Below are 9,377 nucleotides of genomic sequence, written 5' to 3'. Positions count from 1 at the left end.
CAATGGAATGCAACATGTAAATGTGTTATGATGTTTATTATATCATTTCACCTTTATTCACAGGCTATGGACACTGCTTAAATGAAGATCAAATCTTGATATGTATACATGTGTTCATCTTCTTCTTTATCACCTTTTCGATTCAATGTGTCTGAGTAACCTTCTCCATACATCCTGGTCCTGCAAATCTTCTTCTACTTTACCCATCCACCACTGCTTTAGCCTCCTCCCCTTGCTTTCTCTTCTCCCCCTGTACTGTACTTACACTGCCATCACTCTTCTGCCTACATATGCATTGTCTCCCCTCATCACATGTCCATACCACTTCAACTTACATTCCAGCACTTTCTTAAGATATCTCTCCCACTTTTGTTGCACTTCTGATTGTTTCATTTCTTGTAACTCCATACCTCCATCTCCACCTTCTCATTTCTGCCTCATCCAACTTCCTTTACTGCCCAGGTCTCAGCTCCATACCACTGCCTTAAAAGCCCTCACCTTTAACCTTCACCTTAATTCTTCAGTCCTGATTCTTTCTTCCATTGTATTGTATTTCATTGTATTGTATTCTATTGTAGGCACAGAGCTGGACAGTTTGACATCCGTGGCAGAGCGACGGCGCTGAGCAGGCTCCTATCAATTATGGAGAATCCACTGCATCCACTAAACAGTATCATCTCCAGACAGAGCAGCAGCTTCAGTGACAGACTGAGGAGATCATTCCTCTCCCAATCTATGCGACTCTTCAATTCCACTCGGGGGGGTAAACGTTAACATTATTCAAAGTTATTGTCTTTTATTATTATTTTATTTTATTATTATTTATTTATTTATTATTATTATTATTTATTTATTATTTATTTTATTTTATTTTATTATTATTTGTCTGTTTTTACCTGCATTTTTATTACTCTTTAATTTAATATTGTTTTTTGTATCAGTATGCTGCTGTTGGAGAATGTGAATTTCCCCTTGGGATTAATAAAGTATCTATCTATCTATCTATCTATCTATCTATCTATCTATCTATCTATCTATCTATCTATCTATCTATCTATCTATCTATCTATCTATCTATCTATCTATCTATCTATCCATTTGTTCCATCCACACTGCCCTCTATGGTTTATCTCCACATCTGACTCTCCACTTTGGGCTACCACTGATCCTAGATATGAATTCATGTATAAATAAGAGTGCGCATTTCATGGGGTGTACTTATTTTTTTGCACAACTGTAGCTCTGATTCTGCTACTCTATTGCTCTTCTCCTCCTTCACAAACATGACTATGCTGAATAAGAGAAGAAGCAAACAAAATCCATTTTAAAACCCATAAGTACCACTCCATTCCCAGTGAAGGAGACTCAATAAGAATCTGACCTGATAGTTGGCTGTAACTCTGGATTTACTCTTCAGGGGGGGTTTTAAAATGTAAAAGATGGAATCTGTGTTTTCTTGTTACTTAGCACAAATTAATGTTAATGGCCTCCTTTTGACAAGGATGCTGAATAAATAATTCCCTGGAAAACACATCCATCTATCCAGTGTGTGGTTGCTGGAAAATGGAAAACCCAGTATGTGCCAAATCACACTGAACTGTGAAGTACAAATAATTTATTTTTTCCTCCGATGGTTCTCAACTCAAACACAGCTATGCCAGGATTATTTGATGAACGTATGGTACACTTTAAGGCAGAAAGTGTTTCAGAAATTATATCATTAATTTGCAAAAAATCGAACATTCACAGTGTGTACAACATTTGCACAAAATATAAATTAGGAGTAATAGGGCACATTTTGCACTTGAAATGGTTGCTTGCCTCCGCCTGTTGAGTATTAGAGTTGGGTTGAAGAAGACCATTTAAAAAAAAAAAAGCGCCCCTTTAATGTTCTCACAGTCCGCTTCCCTCCAGCACAGTCACTTTACTGAACGTGCCTGTCTTTTGGTAGAACACAGAATGTAATTTAACACACGTTTTATCGCAGAGGTGCAGTCAGGCTAAATAAACAAATGTAACCCTGCAACCTAATTACACTCCCCAGCACGAGTGATCTGCACTGGAGTCAGCGGTGCAGGGGAGGGCGCTGTAAAAGGGATCAGCCTCAGGAGGACAGGCTTACTTCTATGGGGCCTGGGGAGGAATGGGATGGGGACTGTGTGTGTGTGTGTGTGTGTGTGTGTGCGTGGGGGGGTCAACTCCTTTAGGAACAGTACAGGCTTTGATTAGTGAACTCTGTCATTCAGAGAGCTAAATATTTGGCTAAGAGGTGCCAACAGCCCTCTAACATTACCGGCTTCATCATAACGGCTTAATGCATTTTGGTGCAAATGTAAAAAAAAAAAAAGCTGCCATGGAACTGGAAGGTCTTGAAAATGTAAGCTGTCTTGTTAAATAATTAAGACAATAAAGAAAAATAGGTTTGCATAAAAACAAGGTGACACAATAGGATTTTTTGCATAGTTTACTGTTGCTATCCCCTAAATGAATTTTATCAAAAGTTGTTAACTTACCCTTACATTGATCCCAACTTCTTTTCCATATTTGGAGACCATCACCACCCATAATGCCTGCACAGGACTTTGAACAGCTAGTCCAGTTAAAGGATATGAGAGGATATGGTAAGGACAGGTTGGCGAGATACAGCAGATTCAGAATATATTTGGACCCCTTCACTTTCTGCCCACTGTACTGTGTAATAGATTTAATTTTAAAATGGATAAATTGGCCATTTCTGATCATCAATCTATACTCAGTAACCCAAAATGACAAAGTGAAAACATGTTTTCAGAAAGGTTTGCAAAGTTATTAAAAACCAAAAACTGAAATCTCTCATTCATAGAAGTATTCAGATTTATAATTCAGTATTTTGTTAAAGACCCTTTTGCAGCTTTAAGTCTTCTTGGGTATAACTCTACAAGATTTGCACTCCTGGATTTGGGCCCTTTATCCCATTCTACCTGGCAGATCCTTTCAGGCTCCGTCAGACTGGATTGGAAACATCTGGCCACCTTCAGGCTTCTCCACAGATGTTCTACAGACTTTACTGTACATCTGGGCTTTGGTTAAGCCACTCAAGAAACTTATCCTAAAGACACTGCAGTGTTGTCTTGGCTGTATGCTTTGGTCATTGTCCTGCTGAAAGGTGAATCTTTGCCCCAGTCTGAGGTCGCACGCATTCTGGAGCTGGTTTTTATTTTCCAAGGACCTCTTTGGATTTGGCTGCATTCATGTTTCCTTCAATTCTAACCAGTCTGCCTGTCTCTGCTGCTGAGAAACACCCAAACAGCACGATGTCATGACCACCATTCTTCACCATAGGGATGGTATGAGGCAGCAGATGAGCAGTACCTGGTCTTCACCAGACAAAGCACTTGGAGTTCTGCCCAAAGTACTCAGTTTTTGCCTCATCAAACTACAGAATGTTTCTACTCATTTGCTCAGTCTTTATATGCCATTTGGTAAACTCCAAGTGGGCTGCCATATGCTTCTTACTCAAAATGGCTTCTGAGATGGTCGTTCTTCTACCAGTTTCTCTCATCTTAGCAGTGGATCTCCGAAGGTCTGTTAGAGTGACAGTTGAGTTCCTTGGTCACCACTCTGAACAAGGCCATTCTTGCCTGAATAGTCAGCTAAGCTGGAAGTGCAACTCAAGGAAGAATCCTGGTGGTTCCAAGTTTCTTCTCTTTTACATTCACTGAAGTCACTGTGCACCTGGGAACACTCAAAGCTTTATGAATGGTTTTATCCACTGATCCCCTGATCTATGCTTCATCATAGTTTGCCCAAGGGGGTCGACAGAGAGTTTCTTGTACTTCATTATGTGGTTCATCTCCTGACATGCAGTGTGAACTGTAGGACCTCATACTGTATACACAGGTACACGTGTGCCTTTCTAAATGATGTCCAATCAATGCAATTTGCCACAGGAGGACTCTAATCAAGTTCTAGACACATCTGAAAGAGAATGAGAGCAAACAGGTTGCACCTGAGCACTATTTGGGGTGCCACAGCAAAGGGTCTGAATACATCTATGAATGAGAGATTTCAGTTTTTGATATCGAACAAATTCACAAATCTTTCTGAAAACAACTTATCACTTTGTCATTATGGGCGAATGAGTATAGACTGATGGGCAACAATGGCAAACACAATAAAGGGTTTAAAATGTGAAGGGGTCAGGATAGTAATAATCCATCCATCCATCCATCCATTTTCCAACCCGCTGAATCCGAACACAGGGTCACGGGGGTCTGCTGGAGCCAATCCCAGCCAACACAGGGCACAAGGCAGGAACCAATCCTGGGCAGGGTGCCAACCCACCGCAGGACACACACAAACACACCCACACACCAAGCACACACTAGGGCCAATTTAGAATCGCCAATCCACCTAACCTGCATGTCTTTGGACTGTGGGAGGAAACCGGAGCCCCCGGAGGAAACCCACGCAGACACGGGGAGAACATGCAAACTCCACGCAGGGAGGACCCGGGAATTGAACCCAGGTCCCCAGATCTCCCAACTGCGAGGCAGCAGCGCTACCCACTGCGCCACCGTGCCGCCCAATAGTAATAATAATACATTTTATTTATATAGTGCCATTCCTAGTGTATTTCTGAGTTTAATTGGAGTTCTTTCTTCATAAATCTTTCTTAATTTATAAAGATTCTTCATCTGCCCTTCTGTGCAGAAGCCAGGGGTTTATGGTCACCCTCCTCCTTGTGGAATTTTTACTATATTTTGAGTCATTTCTTGTTATTTTGCCAGCTGGGTTAGGATTGGAAATTTAGCCACAAAAAAAAAAACCTCACACTGTTCCATTCCATTCAAACTAGTGTGGTGATGAGGTGTCACCCATTGCACGTCTGTGGTCGGGTCCTAATTTGGGATCCTGAGATGGTTTGTCGTGTGGTCGATGCGGAAACATGCCGTATCAGTACACGCTGCCAACTTCTCTCTCTCTCTCTTGCCACCTCCCCATGTTTGGAACCTGCTAAGCTGGAAAACTGGCTAACTGTAGTGGTACTAATTGAATTTGAGGTGAGCCTCTTTGGGAGGTTGTGGCCCTGCCTTTATAATCCATGTAGGAGGCCTCACACCTATTATCTTATGTATGAGACTCCACATCACAACATATGTCTTCACAACCAATTTGTCATTATGATTTACTCGACAATAGCAACATTTTCTTTTGTTGTTTGCCAAAGGCTGGTCAGACCTAAGGTTATCTTTACAGATGGCGCACAGCCCAACAATTGACTGTGGCACTGGAAGGTGGCTGGTCCTGGTACTTATGGACTAAAATTAATCTTTGAAAACATATTGTTCACTAGTGTTTTAAATTCAATGATAGTACATGTTCTTAATTAACACTAGAATCCCTGAAGACTACAAAAAAACTTGTAATCCTGGCCCACCTTAAATTCCTTTGTACCTCTCCATCTGTATTATTTACCCTATACAACTCACGCCGAGATAAACAAGACTTGAGCTGGGAGAGCTTTTTGCCCGAGTTGAACTCCGTCAAGGGGTTGATGGGATAGCAGGCTGCTTGCTGCTTGTACTGATCGACACATTTACAAGACAAAAGACGCTGATGGAGAGGTGCGAAGGAGGCCAGGATTACACGTTTTTTTGTAGGCCTTAGGGATTCTAGTGTTAAGAAACATTGACAATAAACCACAAATTTGGTAAACTTGCAATGCACTTATTTTACTACAAAGGAACACCTCTTTCGCTACTTATTAAATCAGTACCATGGAAAATACCCCTTTCAGGTTCAGGCTTAAAACATTTTAATGGCGGTTGTGGCACGACATGTGAGGGGTCCGTGGGGGATCAGGGTAAGTGGGCCATAATGTGGCTCAGACATGTGAGTGTGAGCAAGAAAAGACATGAGGACACAGAATGCCTAACTGGCCAGCTGATTATTCACGTGTGCGAGTTTGATTGGCTGGAGAACTGCTCAGAGATGCCCTGTGGTGGAGTGAAGGGGGGATCAAACCTGTAGAACAAAAGACGCAGGGGCAGCTGTGGGGATGAGTTTGATGAGTCCAAGCGGGCAACGGTGGAGGTGGCTGAGACAGGAGACAGAATGAGAAGCGGGTTCATCGTGGTCTCTGACTGCTGAAAAGACCTGGAGGGTGAGCAGAGCAAGACAGACAGAGACTGAGAAAGAAGCGAGAAAGTCGATTCCTCTTCTGCTTTTTTTTCTTGGTTTAAACTATTTATTGAACATTTATTGAACACATTTATTGCTTTTGTTTTCACTGGACAGACATTTTGTTTTTTTCTGCACCACACTTCTGGCCACTGTGTTGCCTTTTGATTACAAATAAAAAGACACTTTGCACTGTAAACTTGTTGTTTTGTGTCACACACGCTCATCGGAGGATCTGTCAAGGTATGTAATAACTCACCGGGACAAAAGAGGGCGGTATCGCCAACATTGTCCTCCCCTTTCTTTCCCCGCAGCACTAAGAAACTGCTCAGTGAGGGCACCTGACTCCACCCATTCCAGTACCCTGTCCAGAAGTACCCAGGCTTCCCAGAAGGTGGCATCATTTTGACAAGAGCAAACCGCCGGACGGAGCTCCCAAGCAAACTGGCCCCACAACTAACAAGCCAAGTTTACGTTTTTGTAATTTACAGCCTAAAGGCAAGGGCAACGATGCCCAGAGTATTTCTTTTGTTTATTTTGTCTTCTCATTAAAAGGGGGTGACCCGGTTGGCACTGTGGTGCTATGGGTCCACAGCTCTCCAGCTAAGGCCAGTTAAATTAATAATCACCACGCTCGCGGCTTAACGAGGGGGTGTGGTGGCTGAAGCAAGCCGCAGGGCGATCTGCGGTGTGGGCGTTTCTCACCTAAGTGCACAGGTAAGGGACTGCCCACATCCGTGATTGTTCCTGTGGCTAATGCGCTGCAGCTGCCATGTCCTCTCTGCATATATAGAGAAGCCCGAGACAGTTAGGGGGAGAAGAGAAAAAAAGAGGTACAAGAGAAGAGAACGGGAGGTTGTAGAAAAAGCAGGAAGCAAGAGAAAGAGAAAGAGAGCGAGTGAGCATGAGCAGGCTTGCAGCAGCTGAAGAGGCAACCTGGGTGTTAGGCCGACACCCCAGGCGTAGTAGTTGTTGTCGCTCCCGCAGAGTTTTATGAAGGACGGGAGTGACTGGAAGGTGGATGATTCTCCACGGATGACCGCGGAATCAGGACTTGGGAACATAGTGTCCTCGACGTGAGAGCCTTGGCCGTATGGAGGATTTCCCAGGTCACTGTCAGGGGGAGCCGACCGGAGCCAAGGATCGGAAAGGCGACTGACAGTTGCAGTAGGAGTAGTCAGAAGGTCAGCTGCAATGAGAGCGTCTCTCCTGTAGAGCAGCCCAGATAGGCGTAGCAGCGGAGCCGCCAGGCTAAACAGAAGACACCGGGCTTTTTGGTTTTAACATGTTGCTTCCTGTGTTATTTTACCTTGTGGTTTTTAGAAGAGTTTTTCTATTGGTTTTAACCTCCACTTCACAACTGTTTTATGGATTATTTATTTTATGAAGATTTGAATGAACACTACCGCACTTGATTTGAACACCTGTTTTGATTGTTCTTTTAAATAAAAGCACTTTGCACATTTTATACCTCATCCCCTTGCTCAATTGTTATTGCCTCACTGTCTAGCTCATCGGTGACATTACCGACGGTGTTGGGTTCAAGGGCTCCCTAACAGAAGAGGGGAGCATGGAGCCGAACCCGCATCGTCACAGGCACCCCAAATTTTCTTACTGCAGCCTGTCTTTCCTTGCACCCGGCCACACGTGTCACCTTACTTTTGCTAGACTATCCTCAGTTATGATGCTGTGGATAATGGATGGTGCCCAACGCTGTGGGCATGGAGGCCCCCAATGGGATGATGCCAGCTCCTCGTGAATAGAGAACAGGCTAGGAATCAAACCCAGGGAGAACATAGAAATTACAAATTACTCTGCTATCGAGATGAAGAATCTGACCTGAGCTGTGCATGATGTAGTAATGGGTGTCTTATTGATCTGCGACATGTTAATTGTACTGTAATTCAGTTTGAGGAGTTCAGCTAAGCAAAGTAATTTCCCAAATTCAGGAATTGCAGGAGTGTAGTGATACTGTTAAAATGGTATGGAAGTAAAAGAAGTGTCTAGCAATCAAAAAATTATTGGAGAATATTTAATATTAAAGTAACAAAACAAAAAAGCTGTTGATAAATGAGCTCACTACTCCAACGAATGAATTGATTGATGAATGGCTGGGGGATCAGCTAGTCCACCGTATTTTGTATTTCACCTAGGGTCTTTTTTATTAGACGGCCCGTCTAAGAACTGGATAAAGTAAATGATATTAGAGTTAGTATTATTAGTACATGATATTACAGGGGCGGCACGGTGGCGCAGTGGTAGCGCTGCTGCCTCGCAGTTAGGAGACCTGGGTTCGCTTCCTGGGTCCTCCCTGCGTGGAGTTTGCATGTTCTCCCCGTGTCTGCGTGGGTTTCCTCCCACAGTCCAAAGACATGCAGGTTAGGTGGATTGGCGATTCTAAATTGGCCCTAGTGTGTGGGTATGTGTGTGTATGTCCTGCAGTGGGATTGGTTCCTGCCTTGTGCCCTGTGTTGGCTGGGATTGGCTCCAGCAGACCCCCCGTGACCCTGTGTTTGGATTCAGCGGGTTGGAAATTACAGTTCATGGCTTTTTTCCAGGGCTTGGATCCTGCCTGATGTCTGGATTATGGGATAGATGAATCAGTTCTCCACTACTGGACACAATGCATCACAGATTTTCTGCAATTGAATACAGTGCAGGAGAGGGGGGTCTTCACTCCACACTGAAATGAAGGAGAAGGAAGAAGCCTAAATACTTAATATCGATAACAAGATGTAAGAAATAGCATAAGGTACTCAATGTAAGGAAATATCAGGAACTCAACCAGGAAAGCAAAATCATCAGATGATTTAAAGAAGCAAGAATATAATTTCCTGATACATTGGTTTGTCCAATTGCAGTGAAGATATGGCCAACACATTGAAAATGTCAACTGTCATTTTTTATTTGCAAATATCCAAGCAAAATCACGTCATGCAGGAATGTCCTTTTGAAGGTATATATATAGCAGTGGGAAATTTAAGCTGTTTCATGGGTGCAAGCTGATCAAATACTTCTTGCAAACACCCTGCGGTAGGTCAGATTCGCCGATTCCTTCTTTTCCGGCTGCATGGAGTTCCTCTTCATCATGCCATAACTCACAGCTAGAGGAACAATGCACAATATAAAGTGCAGAGCACGAGGTGGATTTGATGCATTAATCAGAGCAGGTGCTGACTGATCTGACAGGCCACATAGTTTCATGGCCACTGGGA

The sequence above is a fragment of the Erpetoichthys calabaricus genome, chromosome 11, assembly GCF_900747795.2.
Source record: "Erpetoichthys calabaricus chromosome 11, fErpCal1.3, whole genome shotgun sequence".
Lineage (NCBI taxonomy): Eukaryota > Metazoa > Chordata > Cladistia > Polypteriformes > Polypteridae > Erpetoichthys > Erpetoichthys calabaricus.
Note: the sequence above shows the minus strand (reverse complement) of the source record.